Below are 22,500 nucleotides of genomic sequence, written 5' to 3' on the forward strand. Positions count from 1 at the left end.
TCAGTCCAATCCACTTTCAACAGCGTTTCTCAGAACTCATTTACAGCACCTTCAGGTGGCAAATGCGGGTGGATTTCAGCAGTGGCATGTAATGCAGTTACTACTGCTAACCACTTTGGTGGGTTGAATTTTCTATATAAATTTTTCAATTGTAGTCTTTTAAAAAGGCATCTGAAATAATAAACTGTGCAGTTTAGTATTGTGAAAAATATCATTTTTTTGATACATATCGATACTGAAATGCTTCCAATACTCATTTTCCGCAGAATAGACACACACAATACCAGCTGTGCTTTCTCGCTTTCTCATCTCTCCGACAGAGAGTTGACACACAAACCCGCCTTCCCTCACTCACTTATTTCATTTGCTCAGGATGAATATTGTTGGTGTGACAAGGATTACATTTCAGCATGGGATTGCACATATTTTTACTCATTCCCGCAGATTGTGTTCACACCCAATGTGCACATAACGTTGCCTCTCAGTACTAAATTTAGTTCTTTTTCATTAATTATTGTGCTTAACAGTTAAATGCACACAAAATAATGTCAAAATGTCAGTCTTAGTGAGTATTCCCATAAACACAGTCAGTTATGTTTTTTAAGTGAACTTAACAATTGAGAAAGAAAATGCATGTGTAACAGTATATTGAATCTGTGCGTCAGGTCTGAAAGTGACAGCAGCCTAATATACCTGCCTCCAAATTTCGATATAATATTAAATATGCCTATATGGAAGTTTTTCCTCCATGGTATCAATGTCAAAATTGTGGCCAGTAAAAATGCTGAGTGGCTAGTAACTAGCCACAGTGGCTGGTAAGCAAAAAGTTAATGTCAAACCCTGTGCACCTTTAACAAAGAACTTGCTTCACATTTTATAAAGTGCGTTCTATAAATATGCATACTGTTCAAAAGGGGTTGGTAAGGTTTTCTTATGTTTTTGAAAGATGCTCACCTAGGCTGAATTTATTTGATCAGAAATGCAGTTAAAATTCTTTTCTATTTCAATATATTTTTATTTTAGAAGGTAATTTATTGATGGCAAAGTAAAATTTTCAGCATCATTACTCCAGTCACATGATCCTTCAGAAACCATTCTAATATGCACATTTGGTGCTTAAAAACATTACTACTTAGTTATTTTTAATCTAGCTATAAATATAATAAGATAAAAACCAACATAAAATGGCGGCAACAACTTGCCAAAAAATACAAGAGATTAGTGACATCAGCATACAAAGGACGTTGTTTCAGAGCCAAAGCAAGTTGTTGTATTTTAACGAAAGATTGTGACGTTAATTTTGCTAGCTAAAAAAGATTGGTTGTCTAGTGTCAGTAGGGATGTATGAAGAAGTCACTTTCAAACCAAGGTGATTTCTGTTGTTCAATCCCATTGCGAAATCTGTGTGAGTAAATCTTTTGCCTTCACACAAAATTCCAGATTGCAGGAATTGCCCATGAAAATTTGCCAAATAATGGTACCTTCAGAAAAAAAGACAAAAAAATGTTCCATTTCCAGTCATTGCTTAATGAAACAAAGAAATAAGTGCTGACTTGATGTGATGTTTTGTGCAGTGATCATGACCTTCAGATGTGACCTTCACACACTCCCAGAAGCCAGTGTCATGACTATTATTGTTCTCCTGTATTCGATGCTTTTCGAAACAAGACACCTTTGACCTCTGCTGTGACTGTCTGTTCCTTCTCAGAAAATGCCCATGCAGAAACAAGACCCTCTGGGTGGAAGGAACAAACAGGAAGGCTGGCGCGACTTCTGTTTCGTGCAACAACAGAAGTGGGTTCTTTTCTTTTATTAAAGAGCCAAGAGTGTGAGAATATCTCTCTACTGTACAACATCTGTTTCCTCTGAAGATAATCTCAGGCTTACATGATCCTCAAACCGGCAGTTGTTTCACTGTGCAAGAACAGAAAAGACTGCTTTCTTGAAGAAGCTTCCATAGTGAAGTGTCCAGGCGAGGTGCTCTGTCATTTTTGTGTAAAACAATGCTAGGTACACTAACAGAGCCGTCACTATTGTGCTAACAGCTGCTTTGGATAACTTTGGCTTTTGTGAGCCTTTTAGCCTCAGTGGTATGGATTATCATCACTATGAAGCTATGCTAGAGATGTCAGCTTGTATGACTCAGATGTAATACCATGTGTACAGTAACACCTGAGGCCTGGATTTAAGTTTTTGCATCAAGGAGTTTGATGGATAATATGGGACTCAAATGTGATGCTCTGAGCTAAGCAAGTGATTTGCACAAGTAGGACACATTCCTGGATCAACATCCTTTGTTGGACATCAAACAACATTCCTGTGAAAGAGGCATTTAGTTTCATTCACTAGCCATATGTTAAATACATACTTTTTTTTAAACTTGGGATCACATGATCCTAAAACACAACCCTGTGCACTTATTTTCTGTGCTTATGAATAACGCTTGTATGCATTTATTACTGAATGAGAAGAACCATTGACCTAACCTACTAACCTACCCCTAAAACCAAATGATGGCGTTTGGTTGATAAGGATGTTGTTCCAGGCCTTAACCATAAATCAAAGGCTATCCATAAGCCTAAACACAGATGATAAGAAACAGCTATTTTAGTAATATTTGTATGCTGATATAGTTTTGAATTGGCTTTTATTTTTTTATCTTCAGTTTTCGTTTTAGTTTCTTTCTTTCTTTTTTTTTGTTACATCTTAATTTTGTTAAATCTTTTGCCTTCATGCAAAATTCTATATTGTGTGGATTACTATTGAAATGACTGGATTTTGCCCATGAAACTGGGCAGAAAAATTGGACCTCTTTCTCAAGCGTACCTTGCCGGCATACTGATGTAGAACCTGGAAGCACTGCACTGTGTTTACAAAGAAGAGAAGAAATTGTTGAATAGTTATTTTTGTTTTGTTTTTGCGCACAAAAAGTATTCTCATCGCTTCATAACATTAAGGTTGAACCACTGCAGTCACGTCGACTGTTTTAACGATGTCTTTACTACCTTTCTGGGCCTTGAAAGTGGTTACGACGTTGCTGTCTATAGGGAGGTCAGAAAGCTCTTTTATTTCATCAAAAATATCTTTATTTATTTGTGTTCCGAAGATGAACGAAGGTCTTGCAGGTTTGGGACGACATGAAGGGTGAGTACTTAATGACAGAAATTTCATTTTTGGGTGAACTAACCCTTTAAGATTTTCATCTAATGTCTTCTTTCAGAATTATTTCAACTAACAAATGTTAAAGCGGGGGGTATCACATACATTTTCTGCCAATCTCATGTTAATCTTGAGTACATATAGAGCAACAATGCATCCTTCATATCTCCGAAAACTCTTTAGTTTTGTCATATTTATAAAAGATAGATACGCTAAACCGAGTCTTTCCAGAAAAAGCAGATATCCTGGAGGCGTGTCTGTCGTCAGTGCTGTGGGTGGAGCTAAAGAGCGAGTGCAGCTTCTGCGATGTCTGCTAGCTTCGACATCATTATAAATACAAAGGGGAACAAAAGCGTTCGTGTTGTTTACATTATATGCACTTGCACGCCGATTGCCAACAAAACACAGACATCTCATGTAGCTTTACTCACCACCCGCGATCTGCAAATCCAGTGCTGAACTGGGACTTGTTTACAAAGCATTCATCACCGAAATCACGGGAACAAACAAACATATTTGCACAACTCCGTTGCTGCCCCAGAAAAACAAACTTCATCCTCTGTTCCCTTAATGCTGGGTTCTTTGGGAAGCTGAAAAAGGTAATCTTTCCCTCACAACCAAAAACACACTCCTTTGTTTACAGGAGCTGTGTCTCATTTCGGAGGCTGCGTCCTCCGGAGGTCGCATTTGAATGCTGAATACTTCATCAAGGATGTCATATTTAAGAAAAGTAACCATAATAAAATTGACTGATATTCATTGTGAGGTGTAAAATACTGTAATTTCTTTCCTACATTGCAATCTAATGGTTATTTTTCTTAAATGAGACTGCCTCTATGAAAGGGTGCAGCCCCTGAATTGGGACACAGCCATTGTTGAAAAATCTCTCGGCTTCCGTATCCCGAACGAAACGCGTTGATGGCCGTGTTCTTGCTCTTGCTCTGGGTGGTGTGTGTGCGCACGCTTATCAGGGAGAAACCTGTAACGAAACCGGAAGTAGTCATTTGGCACAGAAATACTCCGTCATACGTCCAACTCGTGTTTTGAAACTTTGGCCATGTTTAGTATGAGAACCCAACTCTTCAACTGTGTAAATAAGTCAGAATGCATGCAATAGCATTAGGCCAATGTTATGCCAAAAAAAAAAAAAAAAAAAGTTGATCCATGAGTATGTCCAATTTGTGTAAAGCACAATAAGCTGGGTGTAGCATGAGCTCTGACCATACACTATAATCAGCAAATCACAAGCTTGTGTCCTGAGAAGCCTGGGACATATTAAGTGAATCTGATTCATGCAGATAGTGGAAGAACTTTAATAGCATCTTTCTCTTCCTTCTGCCCACTTCTGTGTTTGTCCGATGGTACCCTAACAGAGCACAATGGACCTCTCTTAATGTATTTACTGCGCCCAGTTTTGTTGACGTCAGTATTTCTGGTTCCTATTTTAAACGGCGCTCTAGCCATTCATCAGCTCTAAATGTTATTTATGGCCATAAATGTTCAGGTTATGCTAGGACATGCACATTTGCCTGCTTAAAGCCAGCCATAAAAAACATAGTAGGTAAGTAGGTGTGACCTCCACTCTGCTCATGTTTAATTCCTCAGTTTGTCTGTGACCCCGCCCCTTCCTGCAGTGCTGGAGCAGCATGTGCTGTTTATTATGCTGCTGAATGAAGAACCAGCCCCAGCGTGTCCTCATTCTGTCTCCTTCATTGGGAGAGCGACCAATCAGCCTCCTCGGTTTCAAATCCGCAGATTTGCACGAGCACTCTTTGATATGACATTGCTTAGATGGCTAGCATACTTCTCTTCTCACAGTTTATGCAAATTCTCCATGCAGGTGGAGAAGGAGAGAAAGAGGGTGATAGTGGAGGGATAGATGAATGGATGGATGGATGGATAGATAACACCCTGTGCTTCACTGGTATCTTGGACTCCCTCTGAAGAGCTGGTGGATTCCAGCACTACGCTGGATTATTAATGAGTGTCTAGCTGAGAGAGAAAACTCAACCCCAAGAGCGCACACATACTGAGAAAAAGAAGGGAGTGGCTGAGAGAAACAAGCACAGGAAACAAGATCGAGAAAGAATTGTAATGAAAGAGTGTAGCGCAGTGGGAATGAGTGATTGAATGTGCTACAAAGGCGAGGAATGACAGTAAAGTAAAAATGCATTGTGAACACGCACAAACGTTTAGCATGCGCTGGCTGGTCCACAACACCCAGCAGGCAGGCAGGCAGGTGAGACGACAGCGAGTATGGAAATCAGCTAGTGATAAAACGTTCTGTGTTTGTGTGTGTTTTAGGGTGTGTCGCTGTGCTGGGGGGTGGTGGAGAGTAAAATGTGGCTGCGCAGTTGAACGTTGTTTACACTAGCTTCAATAAACGTTTCTGACTGCTTTTGTTAGCATGCACAAAGGAAGTACAGATACCTCATGGATTGAGCTGAAACATTTATGAGTTCGCACTCTGTTTTCCATCATCTTCACTCATGATGTCACGCCATGTTGTTTAGATTCTCGTCACGGATTAACACTCCCGAATTCAATCCTATAGAATCCTATTGTCGATTTCTGTCAGGCACAGTCCATCTGCAGAACGCAACCTACAGGCGCTTTGAGACGTAAACCTTGTTACTTCAGGCAAATAAATGCTACTTGATCAGCTTTTTGGAACGGCAAAGAACTATTTTAAATGCAGTGCAATTTGTGAGATGTTCAAAAAGCAGCACAAGATGTGATCATTTGATGTATTCTCATTTGCAGTAGGTCTTCTCTATTAAATTTGTCTTGTTTAAGGATTTTTAAAATATTTTTACAGATTTGTTTGCAGTTTGGCAATGGTTTAAAGTTGGAATAAAATCAGAATGAACTTTGCTGTGGGGATGATGATGTCATAGCATCATCTGGGTTTCCTTAACACACACACACACACACACACACACACACACACACACACACACACACACACACACACACACACACACACACACACACACACACACACACAAAAGATTTTTCCATTGGCTTTTGGATTATTGCAGAAAATAAACTCTGTGACAAACAAAAGTTTGATTCGTACATGTTTTGTTTATCAAGATAATCTCCACAAATGAACATATACATTTGTATGAATTTTAAAGGCTAAATAAAATCTGCAGAAGTAAAAAAAGAAAAAAGAAAAAAAAAAGCTGTGTACAACTTCAACGTCATGATGGGTCGGCTTGATGTTTGGGTTCTTTCAGAGAGTAACAGATGAGAGCTATTTGTCAACGTTGCTCTAAAGAACCAGTGATCAGTTAGATTTTGCCATTGTCACACTTGCTAGAAATGCTAACAAAATGTGTAGTCTTAAATATATTTAACAGGCAAGGGGTCTTGCTTGTTACATAGCCCCTCATTGTTTGCAAGAAAGTTTTAGCTACTGAATATTTGTTCCAGAGCTATAGCTCACTCGCTGGCACATCATAAATGCCTTTTTTCTGGATTCCTATTGCTTGCGTTATCGTTTCCGTGTTCTCTGGTTGGCTAGTTTCATATGATCTAGTTTCTCTGTAATGTTTGGGCACAGTTTCAGTTGTTGCCAAGAACTTGAGCTTGAATCAGGCTGTTGTTTTATAAAGATACATTATTTTATACACTTTGCACACTTGTCTGTTTAATGTTGACATGAAATGACATTTTGAACCTGTTTTACTTTTGTAATGTCGTTAAATAAATTAATATCATGTGACGTTAAACTGACGAGGATTGAGTGGGAAGACTTTATGAAGATGAATGAAGGTCCTCTAGGTTCTGCAAGAGGGTTCTAGGGAGTCTGTGGAAAATTGGAGGAAAAGAGCAGTTCTGGATTCTGTTTTAAACTAACTTTTCTTTCTATGTCACACCCCCCCCCCCCCCCCCCTCCTTTTTTTTCTTTTTTCTTCATCTTCTTTGTTCCTCTCTACTCCTCCTATCCGTTTAGCTGTTCCTGACGGTGACAGTGCTCCCGTAAGGTAGTCACACTGGTTTAACAGCGGGGACAGGTGGCATGAATAGATTCACACGTTCCGATGAGATTCTTAGCCCAGGAAGAGTGAGAGAGGAAAATGGCAATGTGTTTTTCAGTGAAACATTATAATTTCCTCAACTTTCAGTCACATTACAGAGCATTACTTTGGCTGTTCCTTTGTGAGACGCACTGCCTGCAATTAAGTGAGTGATTTTGCGTATTTTTTCAGGCCCTGTGCCATATGACTGAGGAAATGACGATGCATAGATTGTTAGGCTAGTAGTTTATTGTATTATCTTTGCTTTTTACTCCTTAAATTATGTACGACTATTAGCACTGCATGACTTTGGGGAAATTTTTTTACAATTATACAATTTGGCCAAAATATTGATTACATCAATATTAACATAAAATACTACTACTGCTGCTATTACTAACAACAACTACTATTACTACTACTACTACTACAACTACATTTTTATTTTAATAATAATAAAATATAAACCAAACAAGAAACATTAATATTGCAATATTTCACAGTAAAATAAAAATAGTTGTTGACTTGTGTACTTACTACTTACATTATCCCAAGTGTTTCCAAAAATGTTTAAGTCCAGAGAAATCAGCAATTTTAACCAGTCTAATGGCCTGTAGTGACATCATATCTGCGATTTCCGGTTTTACTTCTGTAGAAATCATGGAAACACCAAAGACGCTTTAATATATTGTGTGTTTTATTAAACAGGTGAGCAACTGTTTGGATACCTTTGACAGAAAACTAATCATTGTTATATAGTTCAACACAGTTCGTCTTATTGTTTGAATCTCTTGTTTTCTTGATTTACAGCGAGTAACATGTTTGTACCATGCCTCAGTGACAACGTTATTGTGTCAAGTAGCTAACATGGCATAATCAGAAAGACCTTTATTTGTAGTAACAGTAATACATCATTTTCTCCAACATACAATATATTTTAAAATAAATTGCATGCCATTTAGAAACGTGTCATCCAGTTTTTCTTAATATGATATTCTAATATCAATCTAGCTTATTGCAGTGTGCAATAAGTGTATCATAGCAGCCACCAAGTCAACACAACACAACACACAAGTACCGTTATAACGACTTTCATCATATTTTAGCAATTTTTTTTTTTTACCAAATAAAACAGTGCTGCATTACCCCACAATTTTAATTTGTCATATAAAGTAAAAGAAAACATTGTGAATGTGGCAAGCATGGTGAGGCCGAGAGCTGTGGGAATGGAGCGAAGCTGGTGACGTGAGTGCTGAAGAGCTCTGGAAGGATAAAAGGAGGAGTGACAACAATGAAGGATGAGCGAAGACTAAGCCTGGACCTTATGTTGTGTTTTATTATGTTTATATGTGGCAGTTGTCTGTGAACGGCTGCTGCTTCACTTTTAGTTTTTTGTTTATTTTATGATTAACTTTACGTTGAACATTCGCTGGTTCCTGCTTCCCTGAACTTAAACCTTGCTACAGTGAATTTAAGGTTAATCAAATGTAACTGTAACAACGTTCAGGGAAAGAGGCGAATGTTAAATGTAACTTTAATCATAAAATAAACATGAGCAGCGTGGGCCGACTGTGGCGTATAAGCAGCAACGTAAAATGTCCCAGGCTCTCGGCCCGCCCTGCTTCATACCACACGTTTATACATTTATAAAACATTACCTCAGTCAAGAACATGATTTGTGCCTGAGTCCCATCGGATTGTTTTCTATAGGCCCTTGATTCACAGCGTCATCAAGCAATGCCTTTGTAATTGTTTTAAATAAGCGACCTCTAGCACGCAACTTACATACTGTGCCTATGTAAACTATGTTGTGTTCCTAAATGCATGTTTTTTTTTTTTTTTTTAAATAGTATTTTTATTAGAATTTTACATTTTACAAAAGGCAAAAGAAAACAAAAAAGACCTTTAGAAAATATATACAAATCAATGAGTGATAATATCAACAATAAAAACAACAATATAAAAAATTATTAATAATTATTAATATCATCAACCATTAATAATAATATTTAAAAAGAAGAAAAATAAATAAATAATAATAAATAAGAAAAAAAGGAAAATAAATAAATAAATAAAAAGACTGAGAACCAGGGCGCATATGCAATTCCAGTAGTAAAGCACAAACAAACAAGCATTCAGTAGAAGGCAGAGCAGACAGCATATTATGTCTTACATTACTGACCAGAGCTAGCATTTAACTGGTTAAGATGATCCAGAAATGGTTGCCATATACTGTAGAATTTATCAAGGTTACCCATAATTCCATACCGGACTCTTTCCATATGCAATATTCCAGTAAGATAAGTCAACCAGGTCTTAAACTGAGGAACAGTATCCGATTTCCAAAGTCTTAGAATGATGCTCTTAGCAATAATCATTCCATAAATAATGGTGCTTTGTACAGAGATATTATGGTCTGACAAAGAAACAGAATATCCAAATAATGCAATCTCTGGATCAGGCTTAAACACAAAACTATACGTGTCAGAAAACCACTTAAATATATCACACCAAAAATTATAAAGTTTAGGACATGTCCAAAAGAGATGGGTAAGAGAGCCCTCTGCAGATTTACACCGATCACATGTAGAAGAAATGGTTGGAAAAATCCTGTGCAATTTAGATTTTGAGTAGTGCAATCTATGCATCACCTTAAATTGAATTAACTGATGCCTAGAATTAATAGAACAAGAACGAATCCTGCTAAGGCTCTCCTCCCATACTTCATCTCCGATCTGTATACCTAATTCCTCCTCCCAGGCAATTTTTAAAGAATTCGTAGAAAAACTAACTTCTTCAGAAAACACAATTACAAAATCTGAAATCAAATGTTTGGAATCAGGTGAGCCCAACAATAGTTTATATATCCTTCTGCCCTCCGGCAAAGACTCAAAACTAGGCACTGCATGGCGTACATAATTTCTGATCTGTAAATATCTGAAAAAGTGTGTTGTGGAAAGAGAGAACTTCTCCTTCAATTGAGAAAAAGAAGCAAAATGTGTATTAATGTATAAATCTTCCAAGGTAACTATACCACTCAACCTCCACATGTTGAAAGTTGCATCTGAGAGAGAAGGGGGAAACGCGTGATTGCGATATACTGGGGCAAAAATAGCAGTGTCAGGTAACCGGCATCCCTTCTTAATTTGGTGCCATATTTTCAAACAGTTTGAAACAATAAAATTATCCACCTTGACAGATGAAGGCAATACAGAAGCAGAAAAGAGAAGTGCTGGGAGTGAACTATTTTTAATGCCATTTTTTTCAATAGAGACCCAGGGGGAACGTCAATTGATATTTCTGTTTTATAATCCTCCTGCCAATAAACAAGGGCCCTAGCATTCGCTGCCCAGTAATAATGCAAAAAGCAAGGCAGCCCTAGCCCACCTTTCTCTTTTGGTTTCTGTAGATGAATTTTTGATATTCTGTGAGCTTTAAAGCCCCAGATAAAGGGCAGGATTACCGAATCTAATGATTTGAAGAAAGCTTTGGTCAAAAAAATAGGTAAGTTTTGAAAGAGATATAAGAATCTGGGCAAAGAGACCATTTTGACAGCATTTATACGGCCTATCATAGAAAGAGGAAGAGTCCTCCATTTGCCAATGTCTTTCTTAAGATCCTCCAATTTCTTAAGAAAATTCAACTTAAAAATTAATTTAGGGTTTTTGGGCAGAACAACTCCAAGATACTTAAGTCTGTCTGTGATTTTGAAAGGGAGATTGTGTAGGAATTCATCATCAAGTTCAGCACTTAAAGACATGAATTCACTTTTCTGCCAATTAATTGTATATCCAGAGACTGTACCAAAAGATTTTATAAGATCTAACAGTAAAGGCATTGACTGCTCAGGATTCGACAAAAAGAGGACAACATCATCTGCATACAAGGAAATGTAATGATCTACATTTCCCAGTCTTACAGGCTCGATAGATGGATGGTTTCTAATACTGATCGCGAGGGGTTCGATCGCAACTGCGAAAAGCAAAGGGCTAAGGGGACATCCTTGACGTGTCCCACGATGTAATAAAAATGATTTTGATTTTTCTTGATTTGTGAGTACAGCAGAGGTTGGGTAAGCGTATAGTGTTGTAATCCATGACACAAAACGACTACCAAACCCACATTCTTCCATAACCTTCACCATATAGGGCCATTCCAACTGATCAAAAGCTTTCTCTGCGTCTAAGCACAGAGCAGCCACTTTAGAGCCTTTCTTATATTTATGGTACATAATGTTCATTAATCTTCTAACATTAAAAAATGAAAATCTATTAGGAACAAAACCAGTTTGATCCGAATGTATAATAGATGAAATGTATTTATTTAACCTATTGGCTAATATTTTTGTAAAAATTTTAATGTCAGAATTAAGTAATGCGATAGGCCGATAAGATGAAGGCTCCGTCTCATCCCGACCCTCTTTCAGTATTAATGAAATATTAGCATCGTATAACGTGTCAGGGAATTTTTGAATTTCAAGAGAATGAGAGAACATCCTCATTAAAAGGGGAGCCAACTTTTCAAAATATTTTTTATATAATTCAATACCAAAACCGTCTGGCCCTGCCGCCTTGCCATTAGGAAAGGATTTTATAGCATCAATGATCTCTGAAATAGTAATGTCAGAGTTTAAGGCCTCACAGGCAGCGTCACTCAATTTAGGGAGATTCAAAAGTCCTAGCCAATTAGAGATGTCCCCTCTTACTCTTGATGTATATAATTGTTCATAATATTCTCTAAAGCGATCATTTATAGCTTTAGGATCCACAAGCATGTCCCCTGCTTCTGATTTAATTCTGTGTATGGCTTTATTAGCTTGTAAACCCCTCAGCTGTCGAGCCAGCAATTTATGGGGCTTATCCCCTAATTCAAAATATTTTTGTCTTACCCTTAATAACTGATCCCATACCTGTCCAGATAAAATAGTGTTATATTCATACTTTAATTTGAGAATAGTCTGTAAGGTAGAAGGGCTAGAGGAAATTCTATAAGAGGGTTCCAATTGAGATAATTCCTCTTCTATTTCTGAAAGGCGTTTACGTTTGTCTCGTCTGGCTGAAGACTCAAAAGAGATAATATGACCTCTGATTACAGCCTTAAAAGATTCCCACAAAGTGGAGTCAGTTACTTCAGAATTATCATTGGTATCTAAAAATTCTGAGATCTTTTGAGATATAAATTGACAAAATGATCCATCAGAAAGTAGAGAAGGATGAAAACGCCAACAATATGGTTTGGTCTTATGGCCAAGATCAAGAACCACTGATGTCGGAGAATGATCAGAAATTAAGATGTTGTGATAATCTGATGTGATCACGTTTGATATAAGTTTGGAGTCAAGCAGAAAATAATCAATTCTAGAAAAAGATTTATGCCTTTGTGAGAAAAATGAATAGTCTCTTCCTGTGGGATGTATCAGTCTCCATATATCAACCAGATTCATGGAGGACATTAGACTATTTAGAACTGTGGAGGCAGAGGACAGCTGACTTATTTGGGCTGACCTGTCCAAAACATTATCAAGCACACAGTTAAAATCACCTCCTATAATAACATATGAATCAGGAAAATCAGACAATAAATTAAATATTTTAGTAAAGAAAGTAGGGTCATCAAAATTTGGTCCATACACATTAAGAAGTGTAACATGAAATGAATAAATGTAACCAGTTACCAAAATATATCGACCGTTTGGATCACTCAAAGTGGAAACATGTCTAAAAGGAACGGTCTTACGGATTAAAATTGCAACACCTCTAGCCTTGCTAGAGAATGTGGATTGAAAGATATGGCCAGCCCAGCTGCATTTAAGCATCTTCGCTCTCGTGGGCCTGATATGGGTCTCCTGCAGATACATAACATCAGCGGACAGAGATTTTAAATGGGAAAATACTTTGGCTCGCTTGATCACATGACCCAAACCCCGCACGTTCCAGCTGGTAAAGGTGATGCCGCTGCCCTTCGAAGGTAAACTAGTATTCATACAGAAGTTGAAAATAAACAATGTACAAGCATACCGCCCTTTTAAAACACTTAATGGTATAAAAATAAAAAAACAACTCACACAAAAAGAACATTACCCCCCAACCCCCGTCCCACTTTCCCAAACAAAGTGAGAACACGCATCCCAAAAACTCACTGAGGGGTAGCTGGACCATCGGAACAGCGAAACTACAGCTAACAAACCCTACAGCTCCCTCTCCAACCACATGAACAACATTATGAACAAAAACGGTCATATAAATGTCCCAGTCTGAGTAGCTGTTGAATAAAAGTCACATACCAGAGCATATTATGCCAGCATATGTAAATGGTTTTCAAGACAGCGTCCCAATGTAAACCTCCGTCTCCTCGGGCGAGGAGAACACCTTGTCAGTGGTACCATGGGTGACGCGCAGTCTTGCCGGGTAAATGAAGCCGTTTCTCACACCGGCCTCCCGGAGATGCTTCCTGACATCATTGAATGCCTGCCGCTGCTTCATTATTTCAGCCGGCAGGTCGGGAAAGATGTGTATCGGCCTGCCTTGGTAACACAGAGGAAACTGTTGACGAGCCAGTTGGAGTATTTTTTCCTTCGTTTGAAAGTGATGAATCCGTGCTATCATCACACGCGGCCGCGCGTCTTCTCCAGAGGGTTGCCTCCCCAGACGATGAGCTCGATCCACTTCCAACGGCTTAGAGAAGTTGCTAGCGCCCAACAGGTCAGGAATAAACTTAGTCAGAAATTCCGTGGGGCGCCCATTCTCAATCTTTTCAGGTAAACCGACGATTTTAATGTTTTGCCGCCTGGAGCGAGCTTCTAGATCGATCACTTTCTCACGCAGAGCTTTATTCTCTGACTCTACTTTTGCGAACTTCTGCTCGACGAGGGAAAGGCGGCGATCATAATCGGCAGTAGCATTTTCCACCTCCTTGATTCTATCCCCGAGGCAAGCTAGAGATACTTGAGTGGACGCCAACGATGCTTCCAAAAGATCAAACCGATCATTCATCGTTTTGCTCATATTCTGTATTGCCAAAAGAATACTGGTAGATTCAGCGTCAGTCTCGTCACTCAACCCCGAGGATGCCGCGGCCTGTTCTGTCATCTCCGAAGGCGACTGAGCAGGGGATTCATTCAATGCTTTATCCAACTTCTTCCCCCTTTCAGCTTTGGGCTTAGTCATTACTGCTCTTCAACAAAGAAAATTATGAAGTAAAAGAAATCAAGAAATTAAAATAATGACCGATTAACTTAAAATATGGAGAGGAGCTCAGCAGAACACGTCTACTCCATTCGGTACTCAATAGCGCCCCCCCCCTAAATGCATGTTATAAGTGATCTAAACTGAGAGCTAATGCAAAGATAAGCAGCATTTACTGTGAACCGAGGTGCTCCGAGACACAGAAAACAATGGAAAATGACCTACTCAGAACACAATGCCATGCTTCATTCTGAAACATGCAGTGCACATATTTATTTAATTAAATCACAGCCTTTGTGATTTAAGCCATATCATGATTTTGAATTTATTTCAATTAATCATGGACAACTATCTTTATTAGATTATGAACACACAAAATCCCAATCTGATGTAATCAAGTGTGTACAGTAGTATTAGAGAGAAGAACAAATAAAAAGGAAGGGAAGCTAAAAAGTGAAATACAGAGAGAGAGAGAGAGAGAGAGAGAGACAGAGGCAGTGTTGTAAACAACCACCTTCAGGCACTCAGACACATTGTTCTGATAAAGCTCAACTGTGATGCATAGAGTTGTGTGTGTGTGTGTATATGTTTGTGTGTGACCATTTTTAAAACTACGTGCCAAACCTGGAGATCCTTATGCAGGCTTGCTAGCATTAGCCCTGGAGGCTGATAACATCTGGAGTGGCTCAAATCACCACAGTCCTCCCCCCACTTCAGGCTCCAGCAGTGGAATTCCTCCCTCTGCCATGGGGGGAACGTTTAACATCTAATACCACTAGGGAATCGCAGCAAAGCGGAGCATGATAGCGAACCCAATTTCGGCTCTAGAGAGCCCCTTTTGAAGTGGAAATTTTGTCCCTAGGAGTCATACGCCACCATGGAGCGGTCAAAAGAAGTCAATGACCATTTCCTCATCCTCCTTGGTACTGTCATTTCTAGGTCCTTTTGAAGTGACTAATGCTTTTCGGTCTACAAATAACGGCACGAGGACATGAAAGACGACATCTTCACGCAAAGCTTTTATAGGGCACTAGACTGTGACTAAAATGGTGGCATTAAAAATGTAATGTTTTTGAGAATATGATTTAAAATCAAATTCACTGTTTGTCAGCATTTTTTCATTTGCTTAATGCCGTAATATCAGATTCATGAATTCGTATGAAAATATATTATTAGTGTGTATGTATACACGTTTCTCTATTGTAGATGTTTCAACATTGTGCTCTTGAAGGTCTTTTTCTACCTAGAATCCTCTTTCCAGCAGCCCTTTATTGAAGACCACCTTCAACTGAATGTTAAATAACTTTAGGCAGACTATAACCTCCTCTGCAGAAACTCAGAGAAATAGTGTCATGAATTGAGTGAAAAGACAGATAGAGGTGTATTATTTGATGTCTGATGTTACTGAAATGTGATAGCCTTTCCTTTCCTTAAAACCCTTTATTTCTGTAGGGAAGGGTAGAAAAATGTTGTTGTTTTTTTTTTGTTTTTTTTCATAGCTTTCTCTGACTCGTTCTCTCTCACTTTCTCTCCCGGTTGGTGAGATTTGTCCTTGTGAGGGCACAACGTTCTCCACTGTTTCAGCACACTGTGCTGGCTAAAAATACCCTCCACCCCCTTGGATCAGCATCCAATGCCCAGTGTGGGCTAGAGAAGGAACGAGGAAGGGAGACCAAAGGGCACTGAGGGTGGGTGAGAGATAAGAAAAGGGGTTTGAGTGAACTCAAGCTCTTTTTTTTTTGAGCTCCTGCTGAGATTCTTCCACCCCCAGGTATGATGGTGAATACAGGGCTATTTTTGATGGAGATTTGTCATACTGAGAACCTTAAAACACTACCTATATATGATGTAGGTGTTGGCAATAACTCCAGCCTAACATTGCGTAATAGCCAGGTGTGACACAGCAACTTTCCAGACTCAAGTAACCTTTCTGCCCACACTGAATATGAAAATCATTTGTGAAGGGACAGAGCAAGTCAGATTTGATGTTTTTACAGCTATGGGATTTTGGACTGATTTCACCGAATACAGAACTGATTTCTGTGACGCAACGGAGTTAGATACCGAACTACTGACAAAATGTCTTGTTGTGATCGGTGCTGTATAAGATATCTTTATTATACATTCATTAAGTTTGTGTAGATCTTGTTCTTAATTTCAAATGCTATATAGTTGCTGAATCTACAGCTCCATGTCCAAATGTAATATATTTGAATTATATTGGAATTATGTTATAGTTAGTTATTGTTGTTGTGGTTCTTATCTTATGTCAGTCCTAATTGACAAGACAACATTTATTGGATTGAATCATTCTACCGAATCTTTCACTGAATCAGCTAATGAATTAACATATGACTCACTTTCTGATTAAGCCCCCATTAGCTTGTCCTATATTAACAAAAGGCAGACTTTATGGGAGCAGCTGTGCTAATGGGAAACCTTTTACATTTTATGCAAAATATTTCATGGCTAAATGTCCTTCAAGGTCAGAGTGGATGAATCCGAGAATCAGTGGTCTGGAGGAGTGACTCATTCTAATGGACATGCTAATGAGTCCTTAATTGAGTTGTGGAGAGACGTCTCTGTTGCACCTCTCGCCACAAATGAAGACATCTCAGGAGAGCATTCATGCAGCCTGATTCTCGGAGGGATTCCTCCCAGAAATCATCTGTGGGACAAATCTGGATGCAAGTTAACTAAGGTGAATCAAGGCATTAGATTTAGTTAAATGAAAACCACATGTAGGCAATGTTGTGAAAAAAAATGAATTAAAAAACAGACTTCATAATAGATGAAAGACAAAATGAAAAAGACCCACAATGATTATTTTTATTTATTACATTTAAATTAAGATTTATTTTGTCAAAAATCATATGTTGCAAGTTAAATGGCATTTTCTTCACATAACAAAAACTATGAGTTGGTAAAAACTAATGTGAAAATGCCTGGCTTGTGTTTAAAGTGTAAAGATGAGCATAAACTTGGAGCAGTAAACTCCTTACAGAGCTTTGGGTGTGTCATCTTCAGGTTATTCAGGTCTTTTCAAATCGTGTCTTGTCTGTGTTTTTTGTCATGTGACTCATTTCCCCTCTTGTTTGGTTGCAAAAGTTCAGTTTTTCCTATGAATTTCATTATAATATGTAGTCACTTCCTGAATCAGAAGATATTGCAGTCTGTCTGGTTCTTCCATGTAGTTGCGTTATATGTTCCTACATCTCTTACTATTATGAGATGAATGGATTTGTATGACTCACTATCATAAGCTCAAATATCAACAGTTATGCATACCTTAATAACTAGTAGCCTCAAGTCTTACCTTTCCTTGGTTTCTTTTTTTAATAGATTATGTGATTGATTAATGTGTATTTTGCTTGTTCCAATGGGTCAAAAACACAGTATGTGATAGAAAATAAGCTTTCACATCTACACATACCTGGAGGAGGATGAAGTATCTAATTTCAGAGAAGATTTGGAAACCAACTCTTGACAATAGAGACAGTTCAGGTTTGGTAAAGGGAAGAGAGACAGAATATCATCATGTTCCTTGCCAAGAGCACAAGGTGACTGAGTTGTTATGAAATTAGTGATGGATTAGCGGTTTCATATTGCATATATGTCATCGCTGTTTGTTATGATCCTTGCAGTTAAAGTGAAGTTCCTGCCTCCTCGACGCGTCATGACATGAAATTTATTGACTCCTTTTCTAGAGTGGAACCATATCCTGAATGTTGTGGGAAAAATTCATTTTGAATTGAATTATGGTTAGGGTTAGGTTATTTAATAGATCTTCTACTTGTAGTGTTGTTCATATGGTTTCTTTGTGTCCAAGTAGGTGATTTTTGGCCAGAATAAGCTGTATCGTGGAACAGACTTGGGTAATGCCATTTAGTTAAAAGTCTAGCTTTGTACAATTACCTTACAATTGGATCAGGATCAAGCTATCCTCCTGACTTTTACCTCAGTGTGACCTTTGACCTTCCCCTTTGCACATACAAGAGCTCCAAGGCTGACCTACATTGTCATTCAGGGCTGGGTGTGAAATTGCAATTTTCCGCCTGGTTGATGCAGTAATGAGAAATTGATGTAATGAGACAGAATTTAGGAGGAGGAGGAGTTTACAAGAGAGCTCTTTTCCAAATGCCACACTTTCAGTGTCTTTTATCTCTTGAATGCCTCCATCTTGTGGTCCTCTTTTTCTTCGAGTACACTTTGCCTTTTATGAAGTATCTGATAAAAGCCATTTCTGATGCAAAAAAAAGTGTTCTGTTTATCTTCCACATGATTGCACATCTACACAGACGCACATCTGTCTCGAGTCTCAACCATTAATGCAGCAAGCCATATTATTTTATAATTTTATAAAATAATCCCCCCAAAAAAACACAAACACGGCAGAGATGCCAAATTCAGTGGCTAGAATTAGCTGAGGTGACAGACAGCAGGCAATCCACCTGTCACTCAAGTGGCCACACCCTTAATTATGCAGAACTTAACCTATTTTGTGTAATGGACCCCCGTCATATTTGGAACCATCCTCAAGGACCCCAGAATAAAACTGGCTCATTGGTATCATTAATGTCTTGGTGATGACCAAATGCAATCAAGTGTAATTTACTACAACGTTAGTTGACTTGTCCAATATTCAGTCATATTGTCAGTTATATTATACATGTATTATCTTATTCTTTAATGGGAACATGTCAAATGTCAAAATATACAAACATTCATATTCAGATATTTTATAAGGACCCCCTGACATTATGTCAAGGACCACTAGGGGTCCATGGACCCCTGGTTGAGAAACACTGATTTAAACAGATGAGTTATTAAAAAAAATCACCCCCCTCAGAGTTGTCATGAAGGGCAAAATTAGCAGTATAGACCAAAACCACAATTTGTACCAGCTGTAAACATGTTTTTTATCTGCTGTAAAATTGGCCATTTTAACATGGGGGTCAATGAGATTCTGCTCTTTTGGAGCCTGTCCCTAGCGGCCAGTCGATGAATTGCAGTTTAAGTCACTTCCGTATTGGCTTCAAGAGAAACCAGGGGAGGTTGCCGCTTGGACTGCACATGCGCATTGGCTCGTCTAGCCTGAAAAATAAGCTTTTTTAACACTATTTGAGCATAAGAAACAACACTTATGGAATGGTTCATGTCAGATTTTGTTGCTTATTTGAAATGTTATTTAATTGTGAGTTCGCCAAGCAGTTTGAGATTTCAGTATTCCCCCATTCAAATAGATAGGGCTTGGTCTGATTGCCCGAAATAGCTGCCCGGAGGCGTTGCAAATATGGCCACCGAGTGAACAGACATTCCTTGAAAGGGACTTTGGTAATATTCAGAATTCCATAGCTCTTTGACAGTATAATGACAGCTCCTCTCAAATGTGTTAATGGGACGAATGCAATGTTTTGTAGGTTAGAGGTTTATTAGTGGTTAATAAGATTTCAGGTTAAAGCTTGTGATGGCACAGATTAGGGCTGCGTGATTAATCGCAATTAACATGAAAGCACTGCGAGTTTGAGTCACTTATAGCGTGCATTTGAAAAAGCAACACGCGTTCAACATCTTTCCAAACATGAGAAGCAATTATGAATCTCTGGTCCAACAAAAGACAAGATTTAATAGCATGTTTATATTCCAAACTCACTTCATAACATCAGTTGAGTGTTTGAAAACATCCTTCTGTGAGATGATGTGGCTTCTTACACAGAATAAAGCACACAACATGGTAAAGGCTATGTCAGTTAGCATTGAAATATAAATATACTTTATTATCATGAAAATACCCGAGAAGGGTTGAAGAACTCAGATATTATATTTATTAGTCATTTTTAATCAAAGCGTTTCAATCTTGTGTTTATTCAGCTGCAGCGATAGTATGATGCCCATAGGGATTTCCTAGAATGACGTTATATTGTACTTCTACAGGGCATATTTAGAGCTTCTGCGCAAGAGCGCCCTCTGGCTTTCAGATTAAGCAGCATTTACTACTGATCGCAGAGCTGTGCTGCACTGACAAGCTGCGCATAAAAAAATCACAGCCTTTGCCAAATCACGTGCAGTTTAAATTTGATTAATCGTGCAGCCCTGGCACAGATGGATGTAAATCACAAGATCTGGATTAAATGGCTCAGGGCGTTGTGGCCTGGCGGGTGTCCTTTTGAGTCCCCCTTAACCTGAAAGGGTGATGGGTGAGTGTGGATGTGGTTTGATTCAACATGCACTCTCTGCATGGGAACTGGAAATAAGTTATCCATCTATTCATGTTTGCTAATGAAAGCAACAAGCCTTTAACAGAAGGCTGTCGTAGTGATACATAATGATTCCCCAATTTCAATTTTTAATTTTTTTTTAATGCGGTAGTAATAATTCAGATGTAAATTTACCTGCTACTTTTCTGTTTTTGCTGTTTTTGAGAGCGAAGGGCCTGATCTGTTGCATGTCATAGGAGTGGAGTGGCCCCCTCTTACCCTTCTTGCCTAGGGTGTTAAAGTCAGTAAACTCACAAGCCTCAAGCCACAGTGGGTCCTAAAGGACAAAGCAGATTGGGATGTTTTCAAAAGTGGGATATGATGCCATGATGTAGCGTGTGTGTGTGTGTGTGTGTGTGTGATTGTGGGTGTGTGATTGTGGGTGCTCATAGTGGCCTACTGGGCAGCAAATGTAATGTTGTTTTTGTTGTGATAAATGTGTTTAGCTCTGGGGACAGTGGCCAGTGAATTTGTCACTGCCGTTTTGTTGTTGGGAATAAGATTACATGTTGACCTTGTGAGGAAATTACAGGTTCTGTAATTGAGTATCGTACATGACAAAATACAGAATGCTTAGTTAGTTCACTGATTCAAAGCTGATAGATATGTGGACCCATAATGTTTTTCATCTTAATATCTGGCTGACAGGGTCTCTTTTTATGACCTTTGTGTCAAAACCGTGATTGACAGTATTTTTGGTGTATTTTGTCATGTATTGGTAGGGTCTGTTTCTTGTTGTGTTCTTGCAGTTTGCTTGAATATTATAGGTCAATTTTGACTTCTGTGATTATTAACTTACCCATAAGATTTTTTCTTCTTCTTCTTTGGGAAACAAAAGAGATTTTGAATCTTATTCTTTTGTCTTATTCTTAATATTAAATCTGAGTCTTATAGGTCCTGTTTCCACCTGGTATTAAGATGTGTTTTGGTTGATCGGATTGCAAGTGGACGATGCTAAATACAGGTGTAAGCGGGGCATGAAATGTTTTGAGCTTGTCCACTTTCGACTACTTCCAGAGGTAGTCAAAAATGCTTTCGACCGGATTGCTTTCATAGTAGAAACGCTCATGTGGTCGAATGTTTTTGAACAGCCGCTAAAGCCTGCCTATTCTCCGCCTACCGACCTAATGCGTAAACATTATAGGAAGCGTGCTAGCCAGATGGGTTTTATACTTAGTTGGCTGAAGACCAAAAATGTACCAAGCACAATGTTCTCTCACCATTCCTGATTCCTAATATGCACTCAGTGTTTGGTGTAATCTTGTGGCTGTCAGAGCAGAAACGAAAGCTGATGCTCTCCGTATGTTTTTTTCCGTTGTCTCTGGGCGCGTTCATGTAAATTGTAAATTATGCGTTTGTGTAATCGTTCATGTAAATTGTGCGATCTTATTTTGTGCATAAGAACGAAAGATATGAAAAACCCATACATTTACCCACCCATAGACCCTCCTCTTGAAGAAATCAGGACCGAAATGGTTGAAAGCAGACAAAAAGATGTACTAAATACCCGGTGGAAACAGGGCCTTAGTGAGGAATCGGACAAAAAGGGTTCTGTTTTGTTTTTTTTCATTTAAAAATGAATGAATTTCATACAGGTCGATATTTATTCAATACAATATTTATTCAGATTTCACATACAATTTCACAGAACTAGACTATAGTTTTACACAAACTGACATTTTTATCATAAATTTGAACATCCTTTGATGCCTGCTTTATAACTTAAAGAGGGCCTATTATGCTTCCCCCCCCCCAACTTTCTTTAATGTGTAATGTTGCCGTTTGAGGATGGAAAAGGGCCTGCAAAGTTACAGAGCACACAATATACTCCACAGGGAGTTATTCTCTACATCACTAAGCAGTACGTTTCTGAAC

At 38.5% G+C, this 22,500-nt stretch overlaps 1 protein-coding gene across 3 annotated transcripts in view; it reads left to right on the plus strand.

Annotated features, from left to right (window-relative positions):
* The window catches only part of tanc2a (tetratricopeptide repeat, ankyrin repeat and coiled-coil containing 2a), a 173,275-nt gene that overhangs the window by 12,879 nt on the left and 137,896 nt on the right, over positions 1-22,500 (plus strand). Inside the window, exon 2 of one of the 3 annotated variants that reach the window (XM_048197802.1) lies at positions 1,709-1,794. The exons of the other annotated variants lie outside the window; for them this stretch is intronic. The gene's annotated coding sequence lies outside the window, so the exon portion shown is untranslated. The remainder of the gene's footprint in view (positions 1-1,708; positions 1,795-22,500) is intronic. 3 annotated transcript variants of the gene reach the window in all.

Source organism: Megalobrama amblycephala, linkage group LG1 (assembly GCF_018812025.1).
Source record: "Megalobrama amblycephala isolate DHTTF-2021 linkage group LG1, ASM1881202v1, whole genome shotgun sequence".
NCBI lineage: Eukaryota > Metazoa > Chordata > Actinopteri > Cypriniformes > Xenocyprididae > Megalobrama > Megalobrama amblycephala.